The sequence below is a fragment of the Leucoraja erinacea genome, chromosome 33 (assembly GCF_028641065.1).
Source record: "Leucoraja erinacea ecotype New England chromosome 33, Leri_hhj_1, whole genome shotgun sequence".
NCBI lineage: Eukaryota > Metazoa > Chordata > Chondrichthyes > Rajiformes > Rajidae > Leucoraja > Leucoraja erinaceus.
The window spans coordinates 23,937,558-23,956,712 of record NC_073409.1 but is presented as its reverse complement, the minus strand read 5'-3'; the positions used below and the strand labels follow the sequence as shown (position 1 = coordinate 23,956,712).

General features: G+C 44.0%; 1 long non-coding RNA gene across 1 annotated transcript; it reads left to right on the top strand.

The window, feature by feature from the left end:
• The first annotated feature begins 213 nt into the window (after positions 1-213).
• LOC129712818 (uncharacterized) lies at positions 214-8,176 on the top strand. The gene is made up of 2 exons (XR_008726138.1): positions 214-697; positions 7,966-8,176. It is a non-coding gene; the product is annotated as an uncharacterized LOC129712818 (long non-coding RNA).
• The last annotated feature ends 10,979 nt before the right edge of the window (positions 8,177-19,155 follow it).

The following is a 19,155-nucleotide window of genomic DNA, read 5'->3' as shown; positions in this document are numbered from 1 at the left end:
GGGGAAGTCCAGAAACAGGGGTCACATAGTTTAAGAATAAGGGGTAGGAAATTTAGCACTGAGATGAGGAATTCATGCCATCGAAGGCTACAGTTGTTCCAGGTGTTTGTTATTCTGCATGTGGAATACTGGGTTCAGTTGATTCGCATTGGATTGTGCGACAAGTTGCTGGTATTTGCCAACGACATGAAATTGAAAATGTGTACATTCTTGTCGAAACACGGATTCATTAGACCTGGACACGTTGCACGAATGAAATGGACATGAAATCCGCGGACAGGGAGTCATGTCTGGAAGTTTGACACGCAGGCTCTTTCAGCGTCTGGCGCCAGTTTTACGATCTATAAACATGGAACATGTGTATTGCAGACTAGAACATGCTGTCTTGGTAATCATGCTGGCAACCGATCGATGTGCCCGAGCCAATGAAGACTTGACGGACTGACGGGCGCCGCATGGAACAAATCGTCCACAATGAGTGACTAGCTGGCACCGTCACCACACCATACCCGCCAACGCAACGCACCTCCTTGCTCAGTATAAATACAGCAAAGTCTCAGATCAGATACCAGATCTTCTCGCATTCTTTGAGCGTGAATAAGAAGCAAGCAAAAGATGGGGAAAATGCTCCTGTTTCTCATTGGCATGTTGCTCGTTGCGGGTGCGTCCGCATTGACTCCAGAACAAGAGGCGATGTGTAAGTATACAGTTTTTTGGGGTAAACACCAGCTTTTGCATCCACAACATTGTAGGCCGTGCTTTCCATCCCACGTCCAGTCACATCTACGTCTTACCATCTCCACCCCTCGCTGGTGCCTTCCGCAGAGACGCTTTTCGCTTCAATTCCTTAGTCCAATCATCCCTTGATAGGCAGGTCACAGAGACAAGGTTTTGGGCGAGAGGTCGGCGGTGGGTCTCAGCGTGAGTCGTTTATTAGGACTTGGTGAGTCTAGGGTATGAAATACTGATAACACTGAGTCGTTTAACTTCATAATAAGTATTTTAATAACATCACATAGATACAGCATTACATAAGCTGCTGTAGGCTCTGAGTCCTAGATCAAAGTGAGAACTGCTTGTCACACACCACCAGAAACCTGAACTGGATTACGGATCGGGAGAACAACAATCAGCAACAGTGATCTGCATCTGGGGTCGATGTACACTACCCCCTCATTTAGAAACATAGAAAATAAGTGCAGGATGAGGCCATTCGGCCCTTCGAGCCAGCACCAACACTCATTGTGATCATAGCTGATCGGCCCCAATCAGTAACCCATGCCTGCCTTCTCCCCATATCCCTTGTTTCCACTAGCCCCTAGAGCTCTAACTAACTCTCTTATCCATCTTGTGATTTGGCCTTCACTGTCCTCTGTGGCAGGCAATTCCACAAATTCAAACCTCTCTGGGTGAAAAAGGTTTTTCTCACCTCAGTCTTAAATTGCCCCCCCCCCCCCGTCTATTAAAAGACTGTGGCCCCTGGATCTGTATTCACCAAACATTGGGAACATTTCTCCTGCATCTTGCTTGTCCAGTCCTTTTATAATATTATATGTTTCTATAATATATCCCCTCATCCTTCTAAACTCCAGTGAATACAAGCCTAGTCATTTCAATCTTTCCTCATATGACAGTCCCGCCATCCCAGGGATTAATCTCGTGAACCTACGCTACACTGCCTTAATCACAAGGATGTCCTCCCTCAAATTAGGAGACCAAAACTGTACATAATACTGCATATGTGTTCTTACCAGAGCCCTATACAACTGCAGAAAACCTCTTTACTCCTATACTGAAATCCTCTTGTTATGAAGGCCAACATTTCATTAGCTTTCTTCATTGCCTGCTGTACCTGCACACCAACTTTCAGTGACGGGTGTACAAGGACACCCAGGTCTTGCTGTTTCCCCCCCTTAGCTAACCTAACCCCATTGAGATAATAATCTGCCCCCTTGTTTTTGCCGCCAAAGTGGATAACCTCACATTTTTCAATATTAAACTGCATCTGCCATGTATCTGCCCACTCACTCAACCTATCCAGGTCACCCTGCAACCTCCTAATATCCACTTCACAGTTAACACTGCCACCCAGCTTTGTGTCATCCGCAAACTTGCCAGTGTTGCTCCTAATTTCCTCTTCCAAATCATTAATATATATGGTAAACAGTTGCGGCCCCAAACACCCTATCCCTAATACCATGTGCTCTAAATTTAGTCACCAGTCTCCCGTGCGGGACCTTATCAAAGACTTTCTGAAACTCTAGATACACTACATCCCCTTCATCCATTTTATTGTCACATCCTCAAAAAATTTCAGACGATTAGTCAAGCATGATTTCCCTTTTCTAAATCCATGCTGAATTGGACTAAACCTTTTACACCTATCCAAATGCCCCATTATTAGCTCTTTAATAATTGACTCCAGCATCTTTCCCACCACCGAAGTCATGCTAACTGGTCTGTAATTCCCCGTTTTCTATCTCACTCCTATCTTGAAAAGTGGGATAACATTAGCTATGCCCCAATCCACAGGAGCTGATCCTGATCATATTGAACATTGTAAAATGATCACCAATGCGTCTTCTATTTCTATAGCCACCTCCCTGAGGACCCTGGGATTCAGACCATCAGGCCCAGGGGATTTATCATCCTTCAATCCCATTAGCCTCCGCAATACTACTTGCAGTCGGCGCGGGGCGGAGACGCTGGCTCTGGGGGGGGCATTCCCGGCGGGCCGTTGACCGTCAGCTGAGACACTCGCCTTGTTCAGTAGCTGTTGAGAACTTACATTCTCTCAATTGGAAAGATGCCACTGCCCCTTGCACCCTCCAGTCTTTCATTCTACAATCACTGCCACTTAGCCTCTCACTTGGAGCCGTGGAACAAACAACAGGGTTAGGAAGGGGCTATCTGTCACCTTATTGTGTGAAGGGACATCACTTCAAATGTTGAAAGTCTGTTTTCTACTTCCTTTCCTAGTGCCCATATTTACGCTCCATACAACAGTATTGAGAGCACAAGTACTTTATAGAGTTTGATCTTAGTGCTGCTTCGGATGTCTTTTGCGCCCCATATCTTTTGGAGGTTTTGAACAGTCCCAACAGGTTTCCCAGCGTGTAATTTTACGTCTTCCGAGTAGGATCCAGTTTGACATATCTTTCCTCCTAGATATGTGAAATCCTCAACTGGGCTAATGATGTGTCATTGATTTAGATATTTATTTTTATGTTCTCTTTGGAGATCGCCTGCACTTGTGTTTTTCGCTAAGTTGATTTTCAGTCCCAGCGCTTTATTGCTTTCATGTACGAGGTTTACTAAAGTCTGGAGGTCGGTTTCACTAGCAGCAATGAGTGTGATGTCATCTATATAACCATATAACAATTACAGCACGGAAACAGGCCATCTCAGCCCTACAAGTCCGTGCCGAACAACATTTTTCCCTTAGTCCCACCTGCCTGCACTCATACCATAACTCTCCATTCCCTTCTCATCCATATGCCTATCCAATTTATTTTTAAATGATACCAGCGAACCTGCCGCCCCCACTTCCACTGGAAGCTCATTCCACACCGCTACCACTCTCTGAGTAAAGAAGTTCCCCCTCATGTTACCCCTAAACTTCTGTCCCTTAATTCTGAAGTCATGTCCTCTTGTTTGAATCTTCCCTATTCTCAAAGTTTGTCACCTTATTGTGTGAAGGGACATCACTTCAAATGTTGAATGTCTGTTTTCTATTTCCTTTCCTAGTACACTGGAAAGTTCCCTGTTTCTTGTCCAAATCAACTCTGTCTATCCCTCTCATCATTTTAAAGACCTCTATCAAGTCCCCACTTAACCTTCTGCGCTCCAGAGAATAAAGACCTAACTTATTCTACCTATCTCTGTAACTTAGTTGTTGAAACCCAGGCAACATTCTAGTAACTCTCCTCTGTACTCTCTCTATTTTGTTGACCTTCTTCCTATAATTGGGCGACCAAAATTGTAAACCATACTCCAGATTTGGTCTCACCAATGCCTTATACAATTTTAACATTACATTCCAGCTTCTATACTCAATGCTCTGTTTTATAAAGGCTAGCATACCAAAAGCTTTCTTTACGACCCTATCTATAACCTGCGAAATGCAGGTTATTTAGGAGCTGACCTTGGATATTTACGCCTGCATATGTGTGTCGTGCAATGCATACAACATGACCAGTTCGCAAAGGATCACACACTCTTGTCGCACTGCAACTGCAGTGGTAAATCGATCTGTTAGTTCCCCATTCACTCTTTGTTTGAGATAGATAGATAGATAGATAGATAGATAGATAGATAGATAGATAGATATTTGACGAGCACATTTAATATTTAATCTGTCCTAGTTTATCCCTACAACTACCTACTGTGGCGAACCTACATTTTTGCGGCCCTGAAGCTTGAACCTTTATGGCGGCCCCTTCGCAAACAGCAACGGGGTCTTGCTAACCACTGTTACCTTCTTCAATGGGGTTGTTCCATGACGGATCACCACACTTTCTTTTAATTCAACCACACATTTCAAATGTTGGTGAAAATTGCTGTACTGGATTATTTCACATGTCAAAGTCACTGGTGTGAATTTAAAAAATCCGATTTATGGAGGGATGAAAATTAGGGTAAATTTTGAAATACCTTTCTGCTTCACAGCTTATGATAGGCATTGTCAAGTACAGCTTAAGCACAGCTGTAACATTGGGGAACACTTCAATTAGGTGTTGCTCACAAATAAGCTGAAAAATTTCTGCACGTTGGATTTTAGATGGCGTATTTTCTTCTGTGTTGAGGATTATCATAAGGTGCAAATATTCTTTGAACTGGTATCACTCGTTTACTAATTTGTGGTCCACATCATCTTCGTAATATGGTATTATACGTTTAATACTGTCCGCATCTAACTTAAACCTTTTCGCAATCTGCTCACATGGGTCAATAATCTTGCGTAACAGATTTCTCAAACAGTCATAGAGTTGATATAGAACTTCTATCCTAAATTTGTCAGCTCCTCTCAAAGAAGCAACGCCACTTGTTCCATCTGAAAATGTCCTTCTAACAATGCGGTTGGAAGCATCAGAATAACTTGAGGTGATATCTTCACACAAACCTTTTGCTCCTGATTCATAGTGTGCAATCCTATTGGCTGAATTTTTTCTGAGTTTAACAAACAAAAGTAAAGATGATAGCAGAAGATATCCTTCAAATGCATCAAAACCAGGGTTTTGGAGTTTCTTGTTTTGTTGAAACGCTCCAGCACCACTTCCCAAACGAATGTTAATATAACATATTCCAGCCTTACCAACTTGAGATGTAAATGTTTTGCATCTTGTTTACATTCAGGCTTCTCTTTTGAGTCTTCAAAAATTTGCAAAGTATTTGAAAAATACCTATATATCCATTTTTAATTGCCTGGACTGCCTCATAGTGTGCAAACTATATGTAGATTGCCCTGTGTGTTTAAAATCCCCCATCTTCGTGGAGATCCAGAAAATAAAAAAAAATCCAGCTCCTGCAAAATGCCGTAATAGTCAACAACCTTTAGGTCTACTTTCTGAGAAAGGTTTTTTTAAACTTTTTCATAAATACTTGTAATACAGGTGCACAACCTTTTATCCGAAAGCCTTGGGACCAGACACTTGTCGGATTTCGGACATTTTCGGATTTCAAAATGGAAGATTTTTAGCGTAGATTAGGTAGGTAGCGCGGGCGGCTTGAAAAGTCTGGAGCTGCTGCCTCCTCCCGGGTGACCGGGAGACTCATTGCATAAATGTTAGTCAGTTAGTTTGGAGGGATTTTATGTGGTGGTGGTGGAGTCGGGGTGAAGGGGGAAACTTTAATTCTTAGTCCCCTACCTACCTGGTCGGCGACTCCCAACCTCGCGGAGCTGGGGGCTCCGTCCGGCCGCGGGCGGCGCCGGTTGGAGCTCCGACCCCGGCTACTCTACCCCTGGCTGCGAGGCGCTCCAAATCCAGCGCCGCCCGCGGTCGGACGTCCCAGCTCCGGGAATGTCGGGAGTCGGCAGCGTCGCAGCGCTGGGATACCAGCGGGGAGCGGGCAATGCCTTACCGGGTCGCCGTGCGGCAAGCTCCGGAACGCTGTGGCCGCCGACACACAACATCACGGAGCATCGCTGGATTTGGAGCCGCGGAGTTGGGGGCTCCGTCCGGCCGCGGGCGGCGCCGGTTGGAGCTCCAACCCCGGCAACTCTACCCCTGGCTGCGCGGCTCCAAATCCAGCGACGCTCCGCGATGTTGTGTGTCGGCGGCCACAGCGCTCTGGAGCTTGCCGCACGGCGACCCGGTAAGGCATTGCCCGCACCCCGCTGGTATCCCAGCGCTGCGACGCTGCCGACTCCCGACATTTGCGGGGCTGGGGCGCCCGGCCGCGGGCCGCGCTGGATTTGGAGCGCCTCGCAGCCAGGGGTAGAGTTGCCGGGGTCGGAGCTACAACCGGCACCGCCCGCGGCCCCACCGGCCACAGCGCTGCGGAGCTTACTGCACGGCGACCCGGTAAGGCATTGACCGCTCCCCGCCTCTCCGACCAGGTAGGGGACTAAGAATTAAAGTTTACCCCTTCACCCCCCCCCCTTCACATAAAAGCCCTCCAAACTAACTGACTAACATTTAAGCAATGATTTACAGATGTTTAAGCGTCTCCCGGTCTCCAGGGAGGAGGCAGCCGCTACAGTAGTACAGACCTGGGTTGACCGTGGGTCGTTTTGGGTCAGGTTTGGCGCCAAACGCGAGCTTTGGTGCGCAGACGACATCTGGAAAAAATGGCCGGTTTTCGGAGCTTTTCGATTTCTGGAACACCGGATAAAAGGTTGTGCACCTGTACAGTATTAGCCTAGGCTATGCGGTCACTGCCTTCCTTCCGTTCACCTCTTCATAAAAACAATAGGCTTAGGCCAATCTAACACTATCTAACATAACGTGATAAGCACGTGATTCGTTTCCATTGTGATTGCCTTTCAACGGCTCCCCTTTTTGTTACGATGCGTTATCTACTGTTTGTATCTACCAATGAAGATATTGTTATGACCTTTTTATTTTTACTGTATTTTAATCGTACATTAGTAAAGTTGTTATTATTTATTGTAATGGTATTATATGTTAAGTATAACCATATAACCATATAACAATTACAGCACGGAAACAGGCCATCTCGACCCTTCTAGTCCGTGCCAAACACATAATCTCCCCTAGTCCCATATACCTGCACTCAGACCATAACCCTCCATTCCCTTCCCATCCATATAACTATCCAATTTATTTTTAAATTATAAAAACGAACCTGCCTCCACCACCTTCACTGGAAGCTCATTCCACACAGCTACCACTCTCTGAGTAAAGAAGTTCCCCCTCATGTTACCCCTAAACTTCAGTCCCTTAATTCTCATGTCATGTCCCCTTGTTTGAATCCAATTTTTTATTTTAAGGTTTTATAAGATTATTCGTGCAAATATAAAGTTTCCGAAATGTTGACCTTAACAAAATTTGCTTTCATTTTTTCGATTACGGCAAGGTAAATAATTTAAATAAAAGTTTTCATTTCTGTCAGAAATGTTAATAATTATTTAAATTATTTATAAATATTTTATATTAAATACATTAAGAATGAAACATCCTTAAATTGAACGTTGTTTTTCGTTTACAGCTAGCCTACATAATGCTTTAATAACCTTTTAATTTTAACTATTATTTTGTATTGAATTACACTTTATTATTATTATTATTATTATTATTATTATTATTATTATTATTATTATTATTATTATTATTTAAAAACACCTCCTCATACAGTTGACCCAAAATGTTTAACCAATGTGGACTAAAGTCGCTTCTGGGGCCCCACCGGGATTAGAGGCCCTGAAAGTTAAACTTCATTACTTTCAAAGTTAGTTCCCTTGTCTACCAACTGATAATTCATCTTGTATTTTGTGTCGTACAGATAAGTGCAGCCTCAAGAGGGGAACATGTCAGGTGACTTGCTTTGCTGGCTTTAAGGAAAGCGGAGCGTGCCTCGGCGAGGAGAAATGTTGCACCATTTAAAGCGAAATGAATCTTTCACCAAGGAACTACGTTTCGTTTGGGTCTGATATCAACTGATTGTCAAGAAAAACAGTGTGGAAAGCTGAATTGATAAACAACAATTACTCACTGCTTTGCTTTCCCTTAATTTTATTTTGCAATAGCTAATTCAGAGTATAGTTTATGAGGAGGACATTGAGGATTGCGAACAACAGCCGGTATAGGCTGCAATATAGGCAGCGCTCACATGCCATATCACTATATAACATATAACCATATAACAATTACAGGACGGAAACAGGCCACTTTTGCCCTTCTAGTCCATGCCGAACACTTATTCTCCCCTAGTCCCATCTATCTGCACTTAGACCATAGCCTATAATTAGCCGACCAAAATTGTACACCATACTCCAGAATTGGCCTCACCAATGCCTTGTACAATTTTAACATTACATCCCAACTTCTATACTCAATGCTCTGATTTATAAAGGCCAGCACACCAAAAGCTTTCTTTACCACCCTATCTCAATGAGATTCCACCTTCAAGGAACTGTGCAGTTATTCCTAGATCCCTCTGTTCAACTGCATTCCTCAATTCACTACCATTTACCATGTACCTCCTTTTTTGATTTGGCCTGCCAAGATGTGGCACCTCACACTTATCAGCATTAAACTCCATCTGCCATCTTTCTGCCCACTCTTCCAAATAGCCAAAATCTCTCTGTAGACTTTGCAAACCTACTTCATTATCCACAACCCACCTATCTTAGTATTGTCTGCATACTTACTAATCCAATTTACCACACCATCCAGATCATTGATGTACATGACAAACAACAGTGGACCCGACACAGATCCCTGTGGCACCCCACTAGTCACTGGTCTCCAACCTGACAAATAGCCATCCACCATTACTCTCTGGCATCTCCCATTCAGCCACTGTTGAATCCATCTTGCTACTCCACTATTAATACCCAACAATTGAACCTTCTTAACCAACCTTCCATGAGGAACCTTCGCAAGGCCTTACTGAAGTCCATATATACAACATCCACTGCTTTACCCTCATCAATTTCCCGAGTAACCTCTTCAAAAAATTCAGGAAGATTAGTGAAACATGTCCTTCCAGGAACAAATCCATGTTGACTGTTCCGAATCAGACCCTGTTTATCCAAATGCTTATAATTATTATATCTAAGTATCCTTTCCATTAATTTGCCCACCACTGACGTCAAACTAACAGGTCTATATTTGCTAGGTTTACTCTTAGAACCCTTTTTAAACAATAGTATAACATGCGCTGTACGCCAATCCTCAGGCACTATTCCCATTTCTAATGACATTCAAAATATTTCTGTCATAGCCCCTGCCATCTCTACACTAAATTCTGTCAATGTCCTAGGGAATACCCTGTCCTGACCTGGAGACTTATCCACTTTTATATTTTTCAAAAGTGTCAGTATTTCCACTTCTTTGAATCTCATAGTTTCCATAGCTACTCTACTTGTTTCCCTTACCTCACATAATTCAATATCCTTCTCCTTGGTGAATACCAATTTGATCACTTGTTATCCTTTTGCTATTAATATACTCCTCATGCACCTCATTTACTTCATGCTGCCTGTAATTATTGTAAATAAGTCAAGTCAAGTCAAGTCAAGTCAAGTTTATTTGTCACATACACATACGAGATGTGCAGTGAAATGAAAGTGGCAATGCTCGCGAAACAACAAAACAACCAAACAAATTATAAACACAATCATAACACACATATTATTCAGATCTCACTCTTTTTCCGAACAAAGTGTCCAATTTCCCTTGAAAAAGCCATGGCTCTTTCCAATTTTTACTATTTCCTTTCAACCGACCAGGGACATAAAGATTCTGTACTCTTAAAATGTCACCTTTAAATGTACTCCATTTCTCTTCCACATCTTTCCCATAAAACAAAATGTCCCAATTCACTCCTTTTAAATCCTTTCACATCTCCTCAAATTTAGCCTTTCTCCAATCAAAAATCTCAACCCTAGGTAATGTTCTGACCCTCTCCATAATTATATTGAAACTAATGGTATTGTGATCACTGGACCCGAACTGTTCTCCAACACATACCTCTGCCACCTGACCCGTCTCATTTCCTCAATAGCTAATTCAGAGTATAGTTTGTGAGGAGGACATTGAGGATTGTGAACAACAGCCGGTATAGGCTGCAGTATAGGCAGCGCTCACATGCCATATCACCATATAACATATAACTATATTACAGCACGGAAACAGGCCATCTCGGCCCTTCTCGTCCATGCCGAACACTTATTCTCCCCTAGACCCATCTACCTGCACTTAGACCATAACCCTCCATTCCTTTCCCTTCCATATAACCATCCAATTTGTTTTTAAATTATAAAATCGAACCAGCCTCCACCACCTCCACTGGAAACTCACTCCACACAGCTACCACTCTCTGAGTAAAGAAGTTCCCCCTCATGTTACCCCTAAATTCTGTCCCTTAATTCTCAAGTCATGTCCTCTTGATTGAATCTTCCCTACTCTCAGTGGGAAAAGCTTATCCACGTCAACTCTATCTATCCCTCTCATCATTTTAAAGACCTCTATCAAGTCCCCCCTTAACCTTCTGCACTCCAAAGAATAAAGCCCTAACTTGTTCAACCTTTCTTTGTAACTTAGTTGCTGAAACTCAGGCAACATTCTAGTAAATTTCCTCTGTACTCTCTCTATATTGTTGACATCCTTCCTATAATTAGCTGACCAAAATTGTACACCATACTCCAGAATTGGCCTCATCAATGCCTTGTACAATTTTAACAATATATCCCAACTTCTATACGCAATGCTCTGATTTATAAAGACCAGCACACCAAAAGCTTTCTTTACCACCCTATCTAAATGAGATTCCACCTTCAGGGAACTGTGCACAGTTATTCCTAGATCCCTCTGTTCAACTGCATTCCTCAATTCACTACCATTTATCATGTACGTCCTATTTTGATTTGGCCTGCCAAGTTGTGGCACCTCATACTTATCAGCATTAAACTCCATCTGCCATCTCTCAGCCTACTCTTCAAAATGGCATAAATCTCTCTGAAGACTTTGAAAATCCACTTCATTATCCACACCACCTTTATATTAGTATCGTCTGCAAACTTACTAATCCAATTTACCACACCATCATCCAGACCATTGATGTACATGACAAACAACAGTGGACCCAACACAGATCCCTGTGGCACCCCACTAGCCACTGGTCTCCAACCTGTTTATCCAAATGCTTATAATTATTATATCTAAATATCCTTTCCATTAATTTGCCCACCACTGACGTCAAACTAACAGGTCTATAATTGCTAGGTTTACACTTAGAACCCTTTTTAAACAATAGAACAGCATGCGCAGTACGCCAATCCTCTGGCACTATTCCCATTTCTAATGACATTTGAAATAGTTCTGTCATAGCCCCTCCTATTTCTACACTAAATTCCCTCAATGTCCTAGGGAATATCCTGTCCGGACCTGGAGACATCCACTTTTATATTTTTCAAAAGTGTCAGTACTTCCTCTTCTTTGAATCTCATAGTTTCCATAGCTACTCTACTTGTTTCCCTTACCTCACATAATTCAATATCCTTCTCCTTGGTGAATACCAAAGAAAATAAATTATCCAATATCTCCCCCCCATCTCTTTTGGCTCTGCAGATAGCTGTCCCCTCTGACTCTCTAATGGACCAATTTTATCACCTGTTATCCTTTTGCTATTAGCTGTACAAACCCTTTGGATTTACTTTCACCTTACTTGCCAAAGCAAATTCATATCTTCTTTTAACTTTCTAATTTCTTTCTTAAGATTCTTTTTACATTCTTTATACTCCTCAAGCACCTAATTTACTTCATGCTGTGTGTAATTATTGTAGATATCACTCTTTTTCCGAACCGTGTCCAATTTCCCTTGAAAACCATGGCTCTTTCCAATTTTTACTGTTTCCTTTCAACCGACCAGGGACATTAAGATTCTGTACTCTTAAAATTTCACCTTTAAATGTCCTCCATTTCTCTTCCACATCTTTCCCATAAAACAAAATGTCCCAATTCATTCCTTTTAAATCCTTTCACATCTCCTCAAAGTTAGCCTTTCTCCAATCAAAAATCTCAACCCTAGGTAAAGTTCTGACCCTCTCCATAATTATATTGAAACTAATGGTATTGTGATCACTGGACCGGACTGTTCTCCAACACATACCTCTGCCACCTGACCTGTCTCATTTCCTAACAGGAGGTCCAGGACTGCCCCTTCTCTAGTAGGTACCTCTATGGATTGCTGCAAAAAACTATCATGCACACATTTTACAAATTCCAAACCATCCAGCCCATTTACAGAATGTGTTTCCCAGTCTATGTGTGGAAAATTAAAATCTCCCACAATCACTACCTTGTGCTTACTACTAATATCTGCGATCTCCTTACATATTTGTTCTTCCAATTCTTGCTCCTCATTTGGCGGTCTATAATACACCCTTATAAGAGTTGCTACCCCTTTCCCATTTCTCAGTTCCACCCAAATAGCCTCCCTAGACGAGCCCTCTAATCTATCCTGCCAAAGCACTGCTGTAATATCTCCCCTGACAAGCAAAGCAACACCTCCTCCTCTTGCCCCTCCAATTCTATCACACCTGAAGCAAAAAAATCCTGGAATATTTAGTTTCCAATCATAGCCCTCCTGCAACCGTGTTTCACTGATCGCCACAACATCATACTTCCAGGTGTCAATCCAGGCTCTAAGCTCATCCACCTTTCTTACAATGCTTCTAGCATTAAAATATACACATTTATGAAACCCACCCCCCTAGTATTCTCTGTTTATTGTCTTTTTCTTCTCACTCCCTTACATTTTGCGTCCGAATGCTACCCTTCTCTGCCTCCTGCCTCACACATTGATTGCTAGCTTTCGCTATTTGAGTCCCTCCCCCCAACCGTTCTAGTTTAAAGTCTCCCCAGAAGCCTTTGCAAATCTCCCCGCCAGGATATTGGTCCCCCTCGGGTTCAAGTGCAACCCGTCCTTTCTGTACAGGTCACACCTTCCCCAAAAGAGTTCCCAATGATCCAGAAGCATGAATCCATGCCCACTGCACCAGTCCCTCATCCGCGCATTTATCCTCCACCTCGCTCCATTCCTACTCTCACTGTCTCGTGGCACAGGCAGTAATCCTGAGATTGTTACATTTGTGGTCCTTCTCCTTAACTCTCTTCCTAACTTCCTAAATTCACCTTTCAGGACCTCTTCTCTTTTTTTACCTATGTTGTTGGTACCTATATGTACCACGACCTCAGGTTCCTCTCCCTCCCATTTCAGGGTATCTTGGACACGTTCAGATACATCCCTGACCCTGGCACCAGGGAGGCAAACTACCATCCAGGTCTCCTGATTGCGGCCCAAGAATCTCCTATCGGACCCCCTGACTATAGAGGTCCCTATTACTATTGCCCTCATCTTCTTTTCCTTACCCTTCTGAGCAACAGGACCGGTCTTTGTGCCAGAGGCCCGGCCGCTGTCGCTGCCCCCAGGTAGGCTGTCTCCCCCACCCTTACTCAAACATGAGTACTTATTTACAAGGTGTGCAGGCACCGGGGTACTCACTAATCCCTGTCACTGCCCATTGCCCTTCCTAACTGTGACCCAGTTGTCTGCGTCCCGTGGTCTTGTAGTGACCACCTCCCTGTAACTCCTCTCTATGACCTCCTCGCTCTCCCTGACCAGACAGAGGTCATTGAGTTGCTGCGCCACGTTCCTAACATGGTCCCTTAGGAGCCCCATCTCGACGCACCTGGAGCAGATGTGGACGTCTGGAGGGCTATCAGACTCCATGACCTCCCACATCTGACATCCAGAACAGTAAACTGCCCTGGCACCTCATTCTCCCCCCCTTGGATACAATACAAAGCCTTAACCCGGATACAAACCAATCAGCTGCTTCCTCTAGTCCGTTCGACCAATCAGCGGCTTCCTCAAGCCCACTTAATATCAAGTGTGATCTGCGAATGGAACATTGCAGATTTTGGTTCCTCCCTCACCGACGGCTCCTGGGCCTCTGCTGAAACAAGCCTCACACTGGGTTTTACACTCACAGCACGGACTTTGCTCCTCCCTCACCAACGGCTCCTGGGCCTCATGTGCTCGGTGTAAATGACTGAGAGTCTGGTTTTGTGTTCAGCTCTCCAGGGTTTCATCTGCAAAATCTTCCATATGGGTGCCAATGGTAGTCATGAAACCGAGAGAGCGTCCCTCCATGAAAAACGGCCATTGTGTTACTTGCCGATACACTATTATCCCTTTCTCAACTTCTCTGTCCTATTTCGGAGAGTGATTTGGAGAGCAATGTGATTTGATCATAGATCCGCGGAAGTGGCGTAATGAGTAGATCTGGTGACAGTAAAGGCTTTGGCCGCTGTCACTCAGGATATTGAATACAGATGTTAAAGAAAGAACTTCAGATGCTGGATAAATAGATGGTAGACAAATGCTACCATCTCAGCGGGTGAGGCAACGTATGGGGAGAAGGAAGAGGCGACGTTACGGGTCGGAACCCTTCTTCTGACTGGTGTGGGGGTGGGGTGGGAAAAAAAAAGGAAGAGCCGGAGACAGTAGGCTTGCGGGAGACCTGGGAAGGGGGGGGGGGGGGGGGGGGGGGGGAGGTGGGAGAAAGGAAAGAATATCTGAAATTAGAGAAGTAAATGTTCATACAGCTGGAGTGTAAACATCCTAAGCGAAATATAAGGTGTTGTTCCTCCAATTTACACTGGGCCTCAATCTGACAATGGAGGAGGGCCAGGCCAGAAAGGTCAGTTTTAGAATGGGAAGGGGGGGGGTTTCAATTGCTGACCCACCGTGAGTTCGGGTTGGTTAGTGCAAACTGAGCGGAAGTGTTGGGTGAAGCGATCGCCCAGTCTGCACTTGGTCTTGCTGATGTAGCGAAATGGACAACTGGAACAGCGGATGCAGTAGATGAGATTGGAGGAGATGCAAGTTAACCTCTGCCTCACCTGGAAAGACTGTTTGGGTCCTTGGATGGATTTGAGGGTGGAGGTAAAGGGACAGGTGTTGCGTCTCCTGCGGTTTGGGTGGTAAGTGATGAATTGAGCTGGGAGTTACGGAGGGAATGGTCTCTGCGGAAAGCAGAAAGGAGAAGAGATGGAAAGATGTGGCCATTACTGGGATCCCATTGGAGATGGCGATAATGTTGGAGGGTTATATGTTGTATGCGATGGCTGATAGGGTGGAAGGTGAGGCCAAGGGGTCTCTGGCCTTGTTACGAGTAGAGGGTTGGGAGTGGGAGCGAAACTGCGGGATATTTATGAGACCCTGGTGAGAGCCACATCTATAATAGGAGGGGAACTCCCGTTCCTTAAAGAATGAGGACATCTCCGATGTGCTGGTTTGGAAAACCTCATCCTGGTGCGGTGCAGACGGAGGAATTGGGTGGGAAGAAATGTAGTCTTGATAGCTATGTGAGTCAGTGGGTTTATAGTAGATGTTGATCAGTAGTCTGTTACCTGCGATGGAGATAGTGAGGTCTAGAAACGGTAGGGAGATGTCGGAAATGGTCCAGGTGAATTTGTGTGTCGGTTGGAAGTTAGTGGATTAAATAGATGGTCAGTGAGTTCTGCGTGGTGCAGGAGATTGCACCAATGCAGTAGTCAATGTAGCAGAGGTGGAGTTCGAGGGTAGGGCCATGTTATGCCTCGAACAAGGATTGTTCTACATATCTTAAAATGAGACAGGCATAGCTGGGTCCCATGCGCGTGTCCATAGCTACGCCTTGGATTTGGAGGAAATGGGAGGAGTCAAAAGAAAAGTTGTTGAGGGTAAGGACCAGCTCCACTAGGCGGAGAGTATTACTAGACAGGGTTCTCCAGTCGAGAAAGAAACGGAAGGCTTTAAGACCTTCCTGGTGGGGGATGGAGGTGTAGAGTGACTGGACATCCAGGGTGAAGATGAGGGAGTGGGTGCCTGGAAAACGGAAGTCATGAAGGAGACTAAAAGCGTGTAAGGTGTCTTGGACATAGATGGGGCTGTTATGTTATAGTTGTAGAAGAACATGCTGATGCCACATTTCCATTTTTGAGTTCCGTTGTGATCACTCTACTTTGGGAAGGATGGCAGTAAGCTGCAATGAGTGCGGTGAAGCTATGTTAGTTGGACAGGCTCAGACCTAAATTCTTGGAGCGTTTCACCGTACATCTGAAACAAGTGTTTCAGCGAGGATATGAGACAAGAACTAATGGACATAGTTTTGTGAGAGTGGAAACATTTACTAGTGGCCGCACGGTGGCGGAGCGGGGAGCAGATGCCTCACATCCCAAGAGACACTGTTCAACTTCGCCACGGGTGCTGTCTGTACGGATTTTATACATTCTCTCCGTGACCCAGTGTGTTTTCCCCGGGTGCTCCAGTTTCATCCGACACTCCAAAAAAAGAGCATGTTTGTAGGTTGATTGGTAACATAAAATGTATAAATTTTCCTTATTTTGTCGGATAGCGCTTGTGCACGGTGATCGCATGTCAGCATGGACTCGATGGGCCGAAGGGCCTGCTTCCACCCTGTATCTCCAATCTAAACATAATTGGGGGCAAGGTTTAACTGAGAAGATAAGTGCAGGGAACAAGTTGCAGAGGATGTTGTTGAGTTAGGTACTGTAAAAGCAAATCAAAGGCACAGAGCGGGGTAAATGGATAGAAGTGGTTTAAAAAGATATGGTCGAAATTTCCCGCAAATAGGATTAGTCCATATTGGGCATATTGGTCGGCATGGTCGAGTATGGGCAAAGGGCCTGTTTCCGTGCTGTCCGTCTATGTCTACTCTTGGCTTCCTTAGTGTTCCATGTGGTCTCGCCACGAGAACCTAAGGGATAGTAATGCGTTGTCAGGAATGAGGCTAAACATGGCCTGCTAACCAACCTCACACTGGGTGGGTTTCACCTCGTCTTTGATACCTGCCTTGCTTTGTGTGTTTCCCTACCCCATTATTACACCTCGTGTCTTCTGGGCCGCTGGAGAATTTCCCTGCTTAGTGAGTGAAGGCAACGTGACCACAAAGTAATTTGGACAAAACACTGTTTTCAAAGCTTCCTGTCACCTAAAAGTTGTGCATAAAAATTCATAATAAACAAGCATTGATTAGGGTTGTTATTATTAACCATTTCATACAAGTGCTTAATAACTAGTTCACTTTAACTTGCCTAAACCAAATACTATGTAAATCCACTTTAAATTCCTAACAATTCATAACAATTACTCATAAACTGAAAACCAGTTTTCATAACATGCCCCAATTAAAACACACTTGGACATCTATCCTGGAGACAAATTCATTCTTACCATTACCTTCATGAAGTAAATGGAACTACACCCAGAAATCAGTCTGAAGGCTCACAACCCAAATTCTCTCCTATCCATGTTCTCCACAGATGCTGCCTGACCTGCTGTTACTCCAACACTCAGTGTAATATCACCTATCACTGTTCTCCAGGGAAACTTCCTGGCCCGCTGAGTTACTCCAGACCTTTATCTTGTTTTTTTGTTAAACCTGCATCTGCAGTTCGTAGATTTTCATCCTTCCCTGGTTTCAGGGCTTTTACAAACTTTGGCATCTGGGCAATGGGTGCCTAGAAGTTGGGATGTAGTGTTAAAATTGTACAAGGCATTGGTGAGACCAATTCTGGAGTATGGTGTACAATTTTGGTCGCCGAATTATAGGAAGGATGTCAACAAAATAGAGACAGTGCAGAGGAGATTTACTAGAATGTTGCCTGGGTTTCAGCAACTTAGTTACAGAGATAGGTTGAATAAGTTAGGTCTTTATTCTCTGGAGCTCAGAAGGTTAAGGGGGGGACTTGATAGAGGTCTTTAAAATGATGAGAGGGACAGACAGATGGTTATGGTCTGAGTGCAGGTAGATGGGACTAGTAAAAATAATTGCTCGGCACGGACTTTTAGGGCCGAGATGGCCTGTTTCCGTGCTGTAATTGTTATATGGTTATATGGTTATATGGTTATTACGGGGAAATGAAACAGTTTACATAGCAATAAAGAACCATTTTACATTAAAGAGCACAATTATATAAAATTTGTAGACAGCAACTCCCAATGAGCAGTGAATTCATTTAACAGGTCGCTCCAATTTGTGTGGTGATCTGCTGCACTGCAGGCCCATCAGATATGTGGACAACACTTCCACCATGTGGTGATGCCTTGCACTGCAGGCCTGACCAATTTGTGATCAACACTCCTACGATGTGGTTATCCGCTGCATTGCAGGTCCTGTTATGTGGACAACACTCCCACCGTGTGATGATCCGCTGCACTTCAGGCCCATCTGATATGTGGAGAAAGTACTGGTTTGACTTGGCAGCAACAACAATTCTTCGCAATATCCTCATAAATCTGGTCTGCATACTTTTCAATGGTCTACAAACATTGGAGACAGATTGGATCAGCTCTTTGGGGAATTTTATACATCCTTACCCCAATCCACAGTAGACAAATTGTTCCAAATCAATGAGTTCAACGTAAGATCATCCCTCACGCCCCTTCAACCCAATATTCTACATTATCACTGGATCTGTTCCACATTGTGCTTCAATCATTTACAGTTCTCACTGATCAACATTGTACTGCAGATAGACAAAGTGCTGGAGTAACTCAGCGAGTCAGGCAGGATATCTGGAGGAAAAGGACGGGTGATATTTTGGGTAAGCACCCTCCTGTTCCATCCAAAGATCTCTTGTTTCTCCAGAGATGTTGCCCGGCCCACTGTGTTGCTCCAGCAATTTGTCTACCTTATGTATAAACCAGCATCTATAGATCTTTGTTTCTACATTTTACCTCACCCACACTCAATTTCAGTTGTTTTAAGGTTCGGGTACCATTGCTTTAATAAAGGGATATCCTTTTATTCTAACACTATGCCCCCTGGTCCAAGACTCTCCCACTAGTTCTGAGATATAGCACAGAAACACCACAATTCCAGTTGCAACAGAAAAAAAAAACATTAAATACCCTGGACACTTCAAATGACGAAATTGTTTTGACAGAAATTGAAAG